Source organism: Daphnia pulex, chromosome 4 (assembly GCF_021134715.1).
Source record: "Daphnia pulex isolate KAP4 chromosome 4, ASM2113471v1".
Taxonomy (NCBI): domain Eukaryota; kingdom Metazoa; phylum Arthropoda; class Branchiopoda; order Diplostraca; family Daphniidae; genus Daphnia; species Daphnia pulex.
The window spans coordinates 7340794-7356015 of record NC_060020.1 but is presented as its reverse complement, the minus strand read 5'-3'; the positions used below and the strand labels follow the sequence as shown (position 1 = coordinate 7356015).

Here is a 15222-nt window from a genome sequence, read left to right as displayed (position 1 = left end):
AAAGTTTTACCTGTCTCACGTCTGCTGAATCCTAAGCATCCAATGGGTCCCTTATCATAAAATTCGGGCTTCATTTTTTTTCTAGGGAATATGAATGTAGGCGGAATTGATGATCCGTTGGCACATATGAAGGCCAAAATCGTAACAATATCCCCTCTTTCAGCTGAAACCGTCTGCTGGAATCTATGCACATTTTTAAAGAGGTAATTTACTATTATTACCTGCTTCCTTTTTTTTGAGCAATAACATTGGGTGGTAGTATAACTGTGGGGTTTCTTGTCTCGTCTAAATTATGGACTTCATGGGGTTTGAATTTGTATTTTGACTTTTTAACTTTCAACAACTTGTCGTAGAACAACATAACCACCAACTTGTTGCATCCAGCTGCTCAAGCCGGGCTAGTGTGTTCTGGTTTGCGAATTAAAAGGGTAGCGTGATGTTTCATAAAAAAAACAACCAATCTTTTGATGCTTTTTCACTCTCCAATTTTGTGGAACTTATTTTGTGAAACACGGTAAAGATGTCTAGTAGATAAGCTAGTGGAGTGTGCTTCTTGTTTTCATCTTCAGAACTGTAGCAACAGGATGTCATGAAACATGGTCTTGCAAGAGCACTTTCGTTCCCAGCTACTTCCGCAAAAATCGCAATTGAATGTTGAATCCAACATAATTGCACTTTCCCTAAAAAACGAAATTTTACATTGAAATTTCAAACAGTACCACTTATAACAGATTAATATTATTATATTCTTTTAGCGTACACACATTTTCCTTTTAACAGCCAATCCCCTAGAATTCCTTGCAATAAATCTGACCACCATAACTGGATTCAGGGACAGGCTACAGACTGGGCAAAAAATCCACTTAAAGATTTTTGGGGATATCCAGTAATTTTTCATTTTCTGCAAATTCTATCTTTTCCAATTAGAATATTCGTATCCAAACCGCAAGCAATGTTTTGACAAACTAAGCCTTTGGGTTGGGAAAATAATTCCTTTTTGGTATGGTCATCGACAAATTTAGCTACATGAACAACAGTATTGCTATTTCGTGCGATTTCATCTACTTTCTTCGTAAAGTGATGTCTACCTAAATTAACCATGAAATTACTTTGACAAATCAACCAATATAAAAAATGAATGTCTCCTTCACTCGCTCCTCAGCAGCAGCCGTTCTCTCTTTCTGTTCTCCCTCTCAGTTTTCCCACTCTACTATCTCCCTATAAGTTCTCATTGCTTGTGTATGTGTCCGGCCGTGCGTCTTTAAACTATTTAAACCCAGAGACTAGTCATCACAATCTATAAAAAATTTTGAGGTTCAGGATGTTTTCCATTGTTTTATTCCTGCTTGAAGTTTTCAGTCGTTTAAGTTTTTCATTAGTCGTGGTGTTGCACCTGCAACGAAAAAACATTAGGAAATTATTAATTGTTACGAAATAGAAGTTCATGTTCCTTGAGTCATTTCACTGAGGTATCCATCAACGTTGGATAGGGTGCAGTCTGAGATTTCTTCCCTTTTCTACTCCCAAATGAAATTTCTGATAACTCCATTTAATCCTTTTTTCAACTTCATACGAAATAAAAACACTTTTGTATGCGGAATTCCTGGCCGATTAAGAAGATTCAAGCAGTCTGCCTAACTGCAAAAACAAATTATACGATTTGAAGTCACACAATTAGAACATGGTGTTGAAATTTTATGCAATTTGAAATTTTCACCAAAACAGCACTTTAGTTGTTTAAGAAGCACTCAATTTGTTTAAGATTACATACAGCACCAAAATAAAAAAGGAGGCGGAAAAAATGAATTAGCAATCAGGGTCATAAGGCTCTTTCATACTCCTTAGTAAAAACTCGTAGCCGCCTGATTCCTCAAAAAGCAGGAGTTCGGCCTCCGTTTTCGGCATGGAAGCTAGAAGGTGTAGCATGCGAACAATTGTTGCAATGATCTCTTGCTCTTTCAGTGTTAACATTGACAAAGAGTTGCGTCTCAATTAGAGGTAATCAAAATTAGAAGAGCTGTTTCTGTTCTGTCATGTCTGTGGATCATCCACAGCACTTTCCTTTTGGATTATATTTTTTATGTTTTTCATAATGCATATTTGAGACTAATGCAAACAAAATGCTATCTTAGACGAAGACTTAAGATTGGCAATGATAATAGAAGGTTAATATAAAGAATCTATAGACACTCAGATTAACAAGGGACGATATTCAGAGAGCTTCTACAATTCTTCTTCTAAGTAACAATTTTGACGGATGTTTTGATATACCGCTATTGCCCTTTCCCATTCAAATATCAGAGAACTTCGAAGGGCAAACACAAATTATAGTGATGGTAATGGGCAGGGAGGGCTAAAAAAATAGTTGGTTTGAACGAAAGCTTTGAGAGTCAAAAACATATTTCACCAAAGAAAGACATAACTGTTGACTATATGGACTAACGGCATTAACAATGACAGAAGGACGAATGTTCTTATCTACTGATATCTGCAACTTATCTTATAATAAAATCCTTGACCGTAGAGAACATGTAATTTGTCTTTCACTACCTTTATTTTTCTCTTTAGTAATTTTTCCATTTCTTCTTTTGCCTTCTTTACTTGCTCAAGGCCTCAAGCTCTACTTTTAGCAATATATTTTCTTTTCTTCAGTAAATTTCTTCTGTTTCTATTAAATTTTTTAATTCCGGAAGATATGTGGTTATAAAATAACAGCTTATGAAAGAATATTCAGAAACTAATATCCATAACGAAATTACATGATTTGTTAGTGATCAATGAAGGTTGTTTGCAACAGCTTAAACCTTCCTTTTTACGTCCTGAGAACGCCACGCAGGACAGGAAGGGAGAAGGTATTTGCAGTTGTGACGGGGTGTGACGGAGGGAGAAGGTATCAATGACAGGCAATATAATTTAAAACGTATCTAAATAGCCATTGCCAGTTCAATATTGATGATTTTTCTCTTGAAGTCTGTGGAATAGTTGTTCTTATTCCAGGCAACACGCTGATGATAATCACCCATCTGCCTTTGACTGCCGTTCACCATTCGTGGACCTTCAAAATGTTTTTGAAATATTCCATCGAGCCATATTGATTTAGAATCAAATGTCTCGAATTTATTGCCATCTACGATAAACATGATGGTAACGATGAAATGATCAGAAGTAGACTAATCCATTGGCATCGAAATCTTGATAACTGTCTGGAAATTTTGTTGAGTTTTGTCAAAATGTCCCATTACTGCTTGTTTCATCAAACTTAAAACCAGTCCGGTTATCATGGGTTTTTTAATCAACTTTTAAAGTTCATCCCCAGAAAAGAACTACACTAAAGATGCAGTATCGCTTCAAAAAAATGTAGTTAAGGTTCATTAAAAGACATTAATGAAAAACCACAAATAATTCAAAAGGAGGTAATAAAATAAAGAAAGTACTTTCTGGATACATGGAGAGACTAAAGCAATTGAATCCATTATTACTTAAATTTTTTTGAATGCTTTGAAATTAACTACTAGCTACGTAACTAAACTTTACTTTACAACATTTAAAATTCATTAAGATGATAAAAAGTGTTATGATCTTGTATGTTAGAAAAGGCCGGATTCTAGGAGAGGGGAAATAAATAAAAGTTGACGTAAGTCAACGTGGAGTGGACAACGGAGAGTGGTAATCACGATGGAAGGAGAAAGACAAAGTTATGGCGGAGCAGGACGGCAAAAAGGACGGTCAAGGGAAGAGAGTGGTGAGACCTGACTTGTGAGCTGAATGGATAGAGGGTAACAATGTGATGGACTTCAACAACTTAACAAAAAAAAGCGACATCCTTTCAAATTTCAAATAATTTTTGGAATTTCTGTAGACCATACTATGAATGGAAATTCATGATGTGTTGCGACACCTAAGTCAAAACCATCTATCAGCATGAAACCAACATGGGCTCAATAGAATCAAGTCAATAGAAATCAAGAGGAAGAAGGGGAAAAAAGTTCGAGAAAGGCATTGAAAGGAAAACAAAAAAGGTGAAAGAAAAGGGACAGGAAATATAGGAGAGGCAAGAGACGAAGGCTCCTTAGTACATCATCCAGGATCCCCTCCTACGAGTTCTCCGTCATTGTCTCCGTCCCCATCAAATCGTCCCTTATCTTTCATGGACACACCATCTACTTCGTCATCACCTGCTGCTTCGACAATTTTCGGCTTGTCCATCCAGATGACAGCGAATCATCTGGTTATTTTAGATTCAAATCTACATGACCATCAAAAGACAAAAAACTATCAATGGAATGCAAAGTGATGCTTTGCCACCTACGAATGCAGCAGTATTAAAAAAAGGAGTATGAATCATTTGACATACCATCATCATCCAGAGGAAAAGCGGTCAGAGGCGGCAAAGGTAGAAGAAGCGGAACTGGTAGAAACCCTGGCACAAAAACTGAAGACAAATCTCATTCTTCCAATTTCTCCTCAGTTCTCACGGAAGTTTATTTACAGCCATTATTATTAAACCAGTTGTAATTGCATTAGGTATTTAGATTGTGTCAGGCTGCCATCAGGCATCGGCATATTGTTGCAAAATTTTAATCGTTTGATTGTTTGGTTGTATTGGGCAGTTGAAAAACGAGTCCTTTCACGCAAAGTTTGCTTTTGTTTCTCGATTTGCCTTTAACTGTACCACCTAGGGGTGTTCCGTAACTCTCTTGAGTGATTGAAACGAAGCAGTCAAATCAAGGAAATGTTATAAACAGCCTGAGTTCTAGGATTCGGGTGAGGGAATCAACGTGATTTGGCCTCGAGTTGACGACGGAGGGTGGTCATCGAATGGAAATAGGGGAGAGAAAAAGGGCAAGAAGAATGGTCGAGCGAAGAGAGCTGAGATCTGGCTTGTGGTTCAGGACAGGGCCGAGCATAACGCAATGTTCAACTAATAAATTGACGTAAGAAGAATTCCAATTTTCGACAGTCTACATGGGGATTGGCATCATGGATTACAATTCCACACAGGACGACAAAATATCATTGTTGAAAATTTGACAATCGACAATCAGTTCTCACGAAAGTTCATCTGCAGCCTGCAGTGTACAATAATGCATAGCCTACTCCGACAATTGGAGTATGCTATGGTGCAATTCAATTATTAGCAAAACAGCCATAATTAGTTAATATATTTTGTAAATTTTAAGTTTCAACAATTTTCCCTTTAAGTGGGTGTGTGGTGTGTCAGAGGTCAGAACGGGAAAAAAAATCGGGCGGGACGGGGGGGGGGGGAGAAAAAAAGGTGAAATTAGTCAGTGCAAGTGTGTGTGTGACTGGCGTGGTGTTGTTGTTGTTGAAAGTGCCGCTCTGGGTGTCAGTGTGTCACAATCATACGAAGCCACGCTGGTCCCGCACCGACGTCATTTCTGTCCCTTCGAAGGACGCCTAATGAATACCCTCCTCCTTTTAATGCCAAGGGCGGAGCAATTTTATTCCTCATGTGTCAATTGTTCATCACACAAACACATTTTTTTTCAAGACGGAAAATGACAAAATGTTAACAGACAATGGCAAAAAAGAAAAGTTCTAATTTTTAAAAATTATAAACCGAGTCCGGCGTATTATTAGATTTCAACTTTTCTCTCTCCGTGTATATTATATGTGGTATATATCTATATACACACACGCACGAACGAAATGTTTGTTGTAACCGCTATAAACGCCCGTGTCGACTCAACACTTTTCTGGCCTCATTCTCCAACCGCGCTCTACTAGCCCCCTCCCTTTTTTGCTTTTTACTTTTTTACGTACACCCATTTTGTTATGATTTACTATTTTTCTCTCCCATTTTACTTCTTCGCCTTTTGTTTCAAGGACTTGCTCGCCTTAAAAACATTCCCGGAGTCGACGACACGATCCAATAAACATCAGCGAACGGCTACCACAGCAAAACACGGACCCTACAAGTCTGGGTCCCCTGTTCCCCCCCACCGATACTTTGTGTTTTTGCTCCTTTTTTCTTTTCTTGTAAAATCGAAAAGAATAAAAAAAGGAGGTTCATAGAAGAGTTTTAAAACGAGTCTTGTTATGATTTTTTACCTTACGTCGGCGGGTCTCGACATTCTCGGGGTGGCTTTAGCGCTGTGGCTCATGATGCTGCTTATGCTGTCGGTGGCTAGAGGATAGAGCGACGCTTCCAGTTCCATTGTCGTCATCCGTAAAATTGTGAAATAAATAATTTGATTCCATGTTAGAAAAATGAAAAAATAAAAACAAATTCTTTGTGGAAAAGTAAACATTTTGTTGAGGGGGGGGGGGAATTGCAAGCCAATGCGAAAAAATGCCGAGAACGCCAATTCAGCGAGATGATATGCATCCATTCGAGTACCGTTCTCCGTACTTCAGATGCATGCTGCCTGAATTAAGGGCAATTAATAGATGTATTGAAAATGATTGTATTGCTAGCAAAAAGTAAAAACAAAATATAAAAAAAATAATACCTATGCAGTCTTTGAACAAACGGTCGTTGCCCGATAGGATTTGAAGATTGTGAGGGCATAGACATGTTGAATCAGAAGTCTACAGCATAGAGTTTAAGAAACACAATCTCCAGCAAAACAGATAAAGTAGAAATAAATTTAGTATATTGGAATGTCTGACAAATTCGGAAAAACTCGCCGTAACAGAAAATGCAAAAAGATTTGTTTATTTTTTCTTCGTTATATGACACTAACATATCGATTGAAATTGCATCGATAATTTAACTATTGATTTAGAATTCAATCGATTGTTTGTTACCATAATTTTAAAACTTAAAAGGAAAGTCCCGCTCTTATTATTACAAAAAAAAGTAGTGTAGTACTTGCGCGCTTGGGTGTTGAAGTAATTAGGGGTCTTGGTGTAGTAGCTCGGGGCAGCATACGTAGTCGTGTAGTATTCCGATGCCTTAGTGGTGTAGTACTTGGAGTTTCGTTGTAGTACTCTGGCTCTTTGGGGGAGTAGCCTGATGCATCATAAGTTGTGGTGCAATACTCTGGAACCTTGGTGTAGTAAGGTGTTGCGTATGTTGACGTTGTTGTGTAGCAAGGTGGCTACGTGGTCCAGTATTCTTTCGCTGCTGTCGTGAATCCAGCATACCCAGGAGTCACCGGTACATAGGAGTAAAGTTGAGCACAGTTGGTCGACCCAGCCAATAATAGCGAAGAATAGCGAAGAATAAGTTATTTATATAATAAATAAGCGTCGACCCATAAACAATACAACACCCAACAGCCTACGACCAGCATACGACGCCATAGTTAACTGGACCATTAATCAATGTAAGCGCATTGATTTTGAATAATAACTAGCATTAATAAATATAAAAAATAGTAAACATCAACGATCAACGTCAAGCCTCGTTGTGCACTAGAGTCTTAATATGGGCGGTACGGAGAATTTCAACAATAGTGTGGTACGGAGAACTTAAAAAACTGGGGTGGTACGGAGAATGGTTTATTTCGAAACCATAATAAAACAATCTCCGTACACCCCGCGAGACCAGGCTGGCTCTGGTTTTACCTGTTTTACAATTAAAAACGTCCGCATCTGGCATCTCTGCCTCTGCAATCATTTTGACTTTTTTGAGTAAATGACCATAGATAAAGACAAGTGGTCTTTTATTTACTTATACAATCCTTTGCAAAAATAACAATTTTTTAAAAAATTAGATTAAAATTTAATATTTAACACATAAATCTTGTGATTGCGTGATTGAATTTTGCATACTTGAACAGTTGAACATCGGCTCACCGGCTTTTCGCTTATTACAAGTTGTCGACAAAGCGATATCTAGCATCGTCGTTTTAATAAAGCGTTTTCAAAAATTACGTCAAATGGCTCTGGTTACGTCTACTACTACAAAAGCGCAACTACAATGCGCCATATAAACTGGACACCGCTGGACACTGAATTATTACAATTTGAAAGAAAAAATGTTGGCTACTCGAATAGCGAATAGTGAGTTACAACAGTAGGCTATCCTAGGAATTTACAGGAAACAAATCCATAAGAATTCCCTACCAGAAGGAAAATTCTTCCAATTAACAAAACGTCTAAAATAATAAAATTCGTGCGTTATTTATTTATTATTACATGACCTGCACGACAGTTCGTAACACGATAAAAAAAGAAACTGATTTGAAATCAATCCGCTTGTAATCATCAGTGTAATATTATTGCTGAATCCAATAACATAGTGACAAAATAGTTCAGGACAGACAAACGCGATTCGTGTACGGGCAGGGCAGAGGAAAAGGTATAGATAGATAGTTATTTAATAACAGTCTGTTCAAAAAACAAATAAACGGACAAAATTAAGAGAGGAGTAGACGTTAAGGGCCTACCACTGAGAGAGCTCATCCAATCGCCAAGAGTTGATGCTCGATCGCCACTATCGTCGAACTATTTTGCCCGAAAATGTGCATCTAATGGGCGCCGCCAATCCTTACCGACACTTGCACGAAGTTGAAAAGAAGCCTGTTGGACTGGCTTTTCGTTTTGCCCAGCCAACCCAAAACGACGATGGAAGCCACGCTCGAACCGACTTGTGGATTTTGGTGTACCGTGTCAACGAGTTACCGTTAGCCTTTTATGATCACATTTACGATTTTGGCCACCTCTGCAACGAAGCCGAGAACACCTACATTGATGAAATCTGTCAACACGGACTACCGAGATCGAGTTTCAGTGCGGATTGCTTTAAATGGCTCGTTAAAATAATTCAAACAAGTCACCGAGTAGCCAGAGCGTTGAGTGTTGATCCTGATTCGGCCGTGTCCCTTCGTGATGCTGCTCGAGCAGTTCAACTATTCCGCTGGTTTCGTCAAGCGCCGGCAGCTCAAAAAATGTCCAAAAATGATCCGAGAAAAGCCGCCGATTTGACCATCTATCTGGTCTACGCATTTCGGTTTCACCAACGCAATATTTTTTTGGAGAATGTCTTTGGAAAAAATCAATCCGCAACCAAGAATATGACGGAAGTGTCCAGAATTATCGGTGAAATGTTGTACGAGCAGGCGCACGGAGCTTCCATTGGTTCCGGTGCCATTGCATTGAACGACGCCCTTTGTGAGAATCTTTTTGCCTTGTACGTTTGCGTACTAAATGGTAATTATTATTATCCATAATTTGCAATTAGTCATCAAATGTTAATTTTCTCCTTTTCGTGTTAACAATTTAGGAATTTTCTTGATTATTGTCGGACGCCCTGGATCATCGAAATCTTTGTCAGTGGAAATCCTCAAGCTGGTTCTATCTCCTGGCAACCACACACTCCGGCAAAGTTTAGGAGATTTGCCGGCCATCACTGAACTTTATTTCCAGTGTTCTCCGATGTAAACATCTTCCGGATTCTAAGCCCTTTTTGAATCCGAGAATCTTTTGACACCGAATACCACTGAGAGAGCTCATCCAATCGCCTGGATTATCGAGTTGTATTGAGAATTTGCCGAATAACGAATCGTTAAAGTCACTTTTGCTCGAAACGCTCGGTCCCGATTTGCAGACAAGCCTTACAAGCTTACGTTCTTTCAGGGGGCAATTCTACAGTGGAATGAGGACGGCCTTAGGACTACCCGGCAATGAACATTTTCTCGAATTGCTGAAAGGTATACACAGGCCTAGTATTTTATATTTAAAGAAACGTTTTGATTCTGATTTTTTTTTTTTTTTATCAACAGAGTGTTTAATCCCAAGTAAAAGAGAGCAGAATCACCTGGAACGTAGTCGAGGCCTTCAGTTACTCAAATTTTTATTCTCATATCCGGCATATGGAAGCACTGATTCTACCAGCCAACATAGAGCATGTCATTGAAGTACGCGAATTGTTTTTGTTTTTTCTTAATGATAATTCTGGAGTTCAAAAATACGGCTTGAAATGCTTGCTCGAAGCAATGAAATTGAGAAAAGCGTTTGCCATACCCAAGATCGTACTAACTCCATCTAAATAGGCAAAATTCGTGTTTTCGACCCAAGAAATTCTGAATTCATCAAGAGCATTGCGACTACTGTTATTTCAGGGGAAAAGGAAGCGGATCATGCAAGCGTTCTTCAACATTTAAATCCACGAAACAAGATTGCTTTCCTAATCGTCTCTTCATCTGCAACATGTACAAATTTGCTCTAAGAAATTGGAAACTCGTGGCTTAACTCGGTCCAGCTGTTTTGCTGCCTCGTTCTACATATTTGAGATGATTGAAAGTTCACGTTTAATGGATCAACTAATTGTCAAGCCAACGGAGTCGAAAAACGCTTTACTTCTAACTCTCATCGAGTTTAACAATCTTCTTGAAAATCGAAGATTAAATCGACTTGATCTTTTCCAACACGAGTCCGTCTTGACATTCGAGCATCTATTCGCTGCTCTGGTTTTCACTTGTGAATACCAGCTTAAGGTTCAAGATCTCTCTTCGGTCGACAGAAATGAAAAAGAACGATTATATCTAATATCATTCTTAATATCCTGGACCTACTGGTGGCCATACCTAAGACGGAGACCGAAAGTGAACTTTTGAAGACCCAGCTAGCAACCTACGTCAGATTGTACGAACTAACCCGTGCAAAGTGTACACCAACCCTATTGCTAAGACTATGCGCCAAGCACCAAGGTCAAACATTCGAATTCAAAGTGATCCAACTGCTACTTGGAGCTGGAACAAATGTCCACGCTGTGGATCAACACGGGTTTTCGTCCCTTGAACTGTTGTCTGAAAAGGAGCTGGAGAACTCTTATATGTGGGACGTGGATTCATATTCTATTCGTGCGCATTACTTCACTTGCATCGTCAGGAGTATTTTGGATGGAAGATCTGTGGATGATTACGGAGAACTATTCGGGGAAATTGGTGCCCTAAGATTTATAAAATGTAACCGCCTGCACTATCCGAGTGAAGAATTGAACCAACTACTCAGTGACCTTTACAATTCTGAACTCTAAATTCATTTCCTCAGTCAGCAATTGGAAGTAAGTGACAGCATTATATTCACACCTATTCACGCATTCCGTAAAATTCTCGTTCACTAATTAAATTCTCGTGTATTTAGAACTGGCAGAACAATAACCGTAATCTTCTTGAAAGCCGTGGTATAGCCGATCAAAATGATAGCAGATACTTCGTTGCTTAATTCTCAACCAAATTTTGGGAAGTTTGATAATTCTTTGTCTGCAAATGTTTTATCTTTAAAGTGAATTACTTAAATACAGTTTTCCCAGAGCTCCCTGCTTCGTGCAACTTCTGTACCGGTATTCATGCATGAGGTGCTAAGTTATAGTAAATAATCTTGATGTATGCGCGGTTGCATATGAAAACGGACGAAAACAGAAACCTAAAAATCAACGTATTTATTTGCGTCATCAATCTTTTTCGTGTGGTGGTCATGGTTAATAAATTTAACCTTTTTTTCTTAAAGGTTTTAATCCACTTTCGCATTAAATCAAATTTGGGTATGTTGTTATATTAAGGATGATGATGGAAAGTGCTGCGACGCGAAATTTCCGAAAGGACTAGAGGGGAAACGTGAAATGAAGGAGCACCGACTAGCAGTCCATAAATTGTAACGGATCCGATATCCTTTAACGCCTTTTAATACAAATTTTTTTTCACAGATTTCACTTAACAACAAGCAAGTATAAATGGAATATGAAAAGGCATCTAATCGACGTTCATGGAGAAACTGAGCCCGAGACTGAGACACAGTCTAAGCCAAAGCCTAAGCCTAAGGGGAGGAAGGCACTTGGCGATGTGGCCCTTAGAAAAGCGGCCGATAGCAACACGAAAAAAACCTTGAGTACCAGACTAAGGAGAAAGAACAGCAGTAAACACTTTGTCGGACGAAGCGGATCCTTCAAAGAATAAAACTATGTAATTTATTAAGCCTTTTCTTTGTTGTTGTTAATAATAATGTATTTTCCTATTTGCATTTCAAGTGCCAATCAAATAGCACTGCTCGGCGCTTACGAGTCCGGTGCTTACTCCATAGCTGTTGCTACCCTTAAAGGGGCTAAACAGGAAGGGGATGAGGTAATCAATTTTACCTTTTAGCGTAAAATAAATAATAAGAAAGTTAAAATATAGGTAGTATGTGGGATTCTGCAAGAAGGGAGAAATTGCCAAGTAAAATTGGAGAACGGGCTCGCAGGAAAGGAGAAAATGAGGATCCACAGATGCGCTGCTAAACAGACATTCCTGAAAACGACAACACTTCACAGGGATAGGAGTGTCCCTACCATTAAGCTCTTAAACCATGCTTTAATAATCAATTAATCATGCCATCTCTTAATTTGTATTTTTTTAGACTAGATATCAGTGTACCTCATCTAATGAGTGGAGCTTTAAAAACTACTCATCCGATTCAAACACCCGTGCTCATTTCCTGAGGAAGCATTTGGAAGAAAATGAATCCACTGAAGATCTTGATATGGATAGAACCGCACTGGAAGACGTGAGTGACAAAAAGGCGGCCAGGAAAAACGTCTTGTTCATAGTATCATTTTTATTCTATTAAATCTCTGGTCTTCTTCGACTTATGAAACGCAGCATTGGAATCTCTTTCCTCAAAATCTCCTGTCGGATAGACGACAGAGAGCGAGAGACATCGACCTGTCGATGGGAGAGCGGGAGTGTTCTGCCCTGTTTCTAGAATAAATGGAGGGTGAGAGAAGGCAGCTAAGAAATGAGGGAGTGCAGCATTGCCACATAAATTTTGGGAGAGAAACGAATATTTAGGTGTTTTATCTGGCAACGCAGCGTGGAGAAGCAGGTGTGGGAATGATGTATTTTCAAAGATCATGGAGTAAAAACAAAGGAGTAAGGTCGCTCTACTCCTTTGTTTAGTACGCGCTCACACTGTTCTTGTTTACAATTGTTCTTACTCCATGATCTTTGAAAATACATATGATACTTGAAAATACAGCCCGAAAAACGCCTAAATAAAACAAACCCCCGAAGAGCCCTATAGCATGGCCTACTAAATGGTTAAGGCCTGTAAACTTCTATGTTGCCATATGACGACGAGAGAAGTTGCAAAATGCCCTATCCTTCTCCCGGGCAAGAGCCAATCAGACGAAAAATTGAGGGTTGAACTTCGCCATCTGGCGTTCTATACTGCTATCTCGTTAGAATGTAGCTGGTAACTAGATATACAAAGTTTTTTTATGCTCTGCATTCAGCAATGGTAGCCGTGAGGTTAGCGAAGTCTGCCACCATGCCATGGTACGGCGTTCAATTCTCGATGGAGAGGGAAATATTTTAATTTTTAGTTTAAAACAAAGGTTGCGTTTCACGGAGTAATTGAATATAAAAAATTTTGCGGGAATTATGCACATGTAGTTTTACCCTATTTAGTCGTTTTCCTCAATAACTGCTAATGAACTTAGTAATAAAAACGCATTTCGTGGCATCTAACAACTTGTTATTACGCCTTCATTACTTATAACGAGATTTACATCTTATAACGCCAGATGGCGAAGTTCAACCCTCATTTTTTCTTGTGATTGGCTATCACAGGAGCAAGGCTAGGGAATTTGACCATGCCTCTCGCCTTCATGGCAGTGGATACAAGTCTACAGGCCTTATCCATTTAGTAGGCCATGCCTATAGACACCCAGCCGCCGCCAAATAAAAATGCGTTTGGTTATGTATGCGGCGGCGGCTGGGTTAACTATTGCGGAATCGACAATATTTAAAGCTTAATAACTTGATAACGATAATACATACTGTAATTGCAATTGTATTTTACAGTCTGAAACTTATCTTAACTATTTTTTTAGAAAAATAGAAAAAATTTAGGAAAAATACATAGCTAGAAACAATGAATTTACGAAGGGACTGACCATACGTCCCTTGTAAACAGCTTTTACGTGACTTGACGAAATTTTCAGCATAGTCCTTCACGATCACGACACTAAAACTTGGCAATATGATGAAAAAAGGATAAGGAACATTTTTTAGCTTTAAAAATAATTTATTTACGTAAATTTATTAGATTATACTGATTTTTTCAAGGTTTACATTTTCTGTAGCAATTTTTTACAGTAAATTTTAATATTTTTTCGGAGGGTTTTTACTACACTTAAACATTAATACAAAGAATAAAATTCGCATGAAGAGGTTCGTGATGCAGTTTGTTCCCGGTAACCCCCCCTTTTTGTATATCTTGAGTCTTGACACCACTAAAATGGCTAATGATAAAAGCTCTAATCCGCATGAATTCAAACCTTTTATCTATTATTCGCGCACAATTTTTTTGGCGTTGCCAAAAATTTAAAATTGTATACCTTATTATTTTTCAATTTCAACTTTTTGAGCAGAGCCAGAGCTATAGACAGAGCCATTTACTATGGTTACGGCTCTTAAGTCTCAACGTAATGGCTTCCATAAGCTTTTGGCGTCGTCTTAAATTCCTATCAAGTTTTACTGCCACCTGGTAAATCTGCTCTTATGCATAATTATTACCATCTAATTACCTCTATGGTCAGCGCCTCTTGCGGTTAAACCAAGCAAAATTAATTTCAACCACCCCCCATTTACCAACACATCCGCTGTGGCGCTAGTTTTAAGAGCTAGGAAGTCGAACAGCTGACAGTATGACAGAGAAAAGCTTTTCTTGAAAGCTGGAAACACTTCTAGGAGAAAAGAGGAATGGAAGCCTCCTATCCTTGTGGAATCCACAATAATGTGGATAGGCTACACGGCCTAAACCATAATCTATCACTCTGCCACGGACTTTCGCAAACAGCTTCTTAAAGAAGATCTGGCAACAACGTTGGTTATGAGCACACAGTGGCCTGCGAGCTGCGACTGTCGTGTGTCGTCCAGTGTGTCCAATGGCTTTCCCTAAATATGCCCAATCTCTATATGCCTACTTCAAATACGAAACATTTTAGACATTTTTAGACTGCGAAATGTCATAATCAGAGGAATCCTTTTTCTGCTTCGCGTCATTTAGAGTTTTTCCAAGTTTTTGCAAAAAAATAAAGAGAACGAAGCAAAACTACTATTATAACTATTATTACTATTATAATACATATCATAATGATATATATTTTATTTTAGATAGGTAACGAGTTTAGGTTTCATAACGATTATATATTATATATAATAATATATTATAATATAATGTGATACTATTATAACTGTTATAACTTTGAAGATTTTTACTAAAAAAACATTTTCGAATTTAGATATGATACCAATGTTAAGCGACTACAGT

At 38.4% G+C, this 15222-nt stretch overlaps 2 long non-coding RNA genes across 3 annotated transcripts; both read left to right on the top strand.

Annotated features, from left to right (window-relative positions):
- Nucleotides 1–180: 180 nt before the first annotated feature.
- On the top strand, nt 181–3978 carry LOC124192317. Its single transcript, XR_006873682.1, has 2 exons — nt 181–3413; nt 3592–3978. It is a non-coding gene; the product is annotated as an uncharacterized LOC124192317 (long non-coding RNA).
- Nucleotides 3979–9283: 5305 nt separating this feature from the next.
- On the top strand, nt 9284–14062 carry LOC124192316. Of its 2 annotated transcripts, XR_006873681.1 has the most exons (6): nt 9284–9620; nt 9693–10975; nt 11056–11565; nt 11618–11873; nt 11939–12032; nt 12087–14062. It is a non-coding gene; the product is annotated as an uncharacterized LOC124192316 (long non-coding RNA). The 2 variants fall into 2 exon arrangements; XR_006873680.1 differs by having other exon boundaries at nt 11056–11873.
- Nucleotides 14063–15222: the final 1160 nt, after the last annotated feature.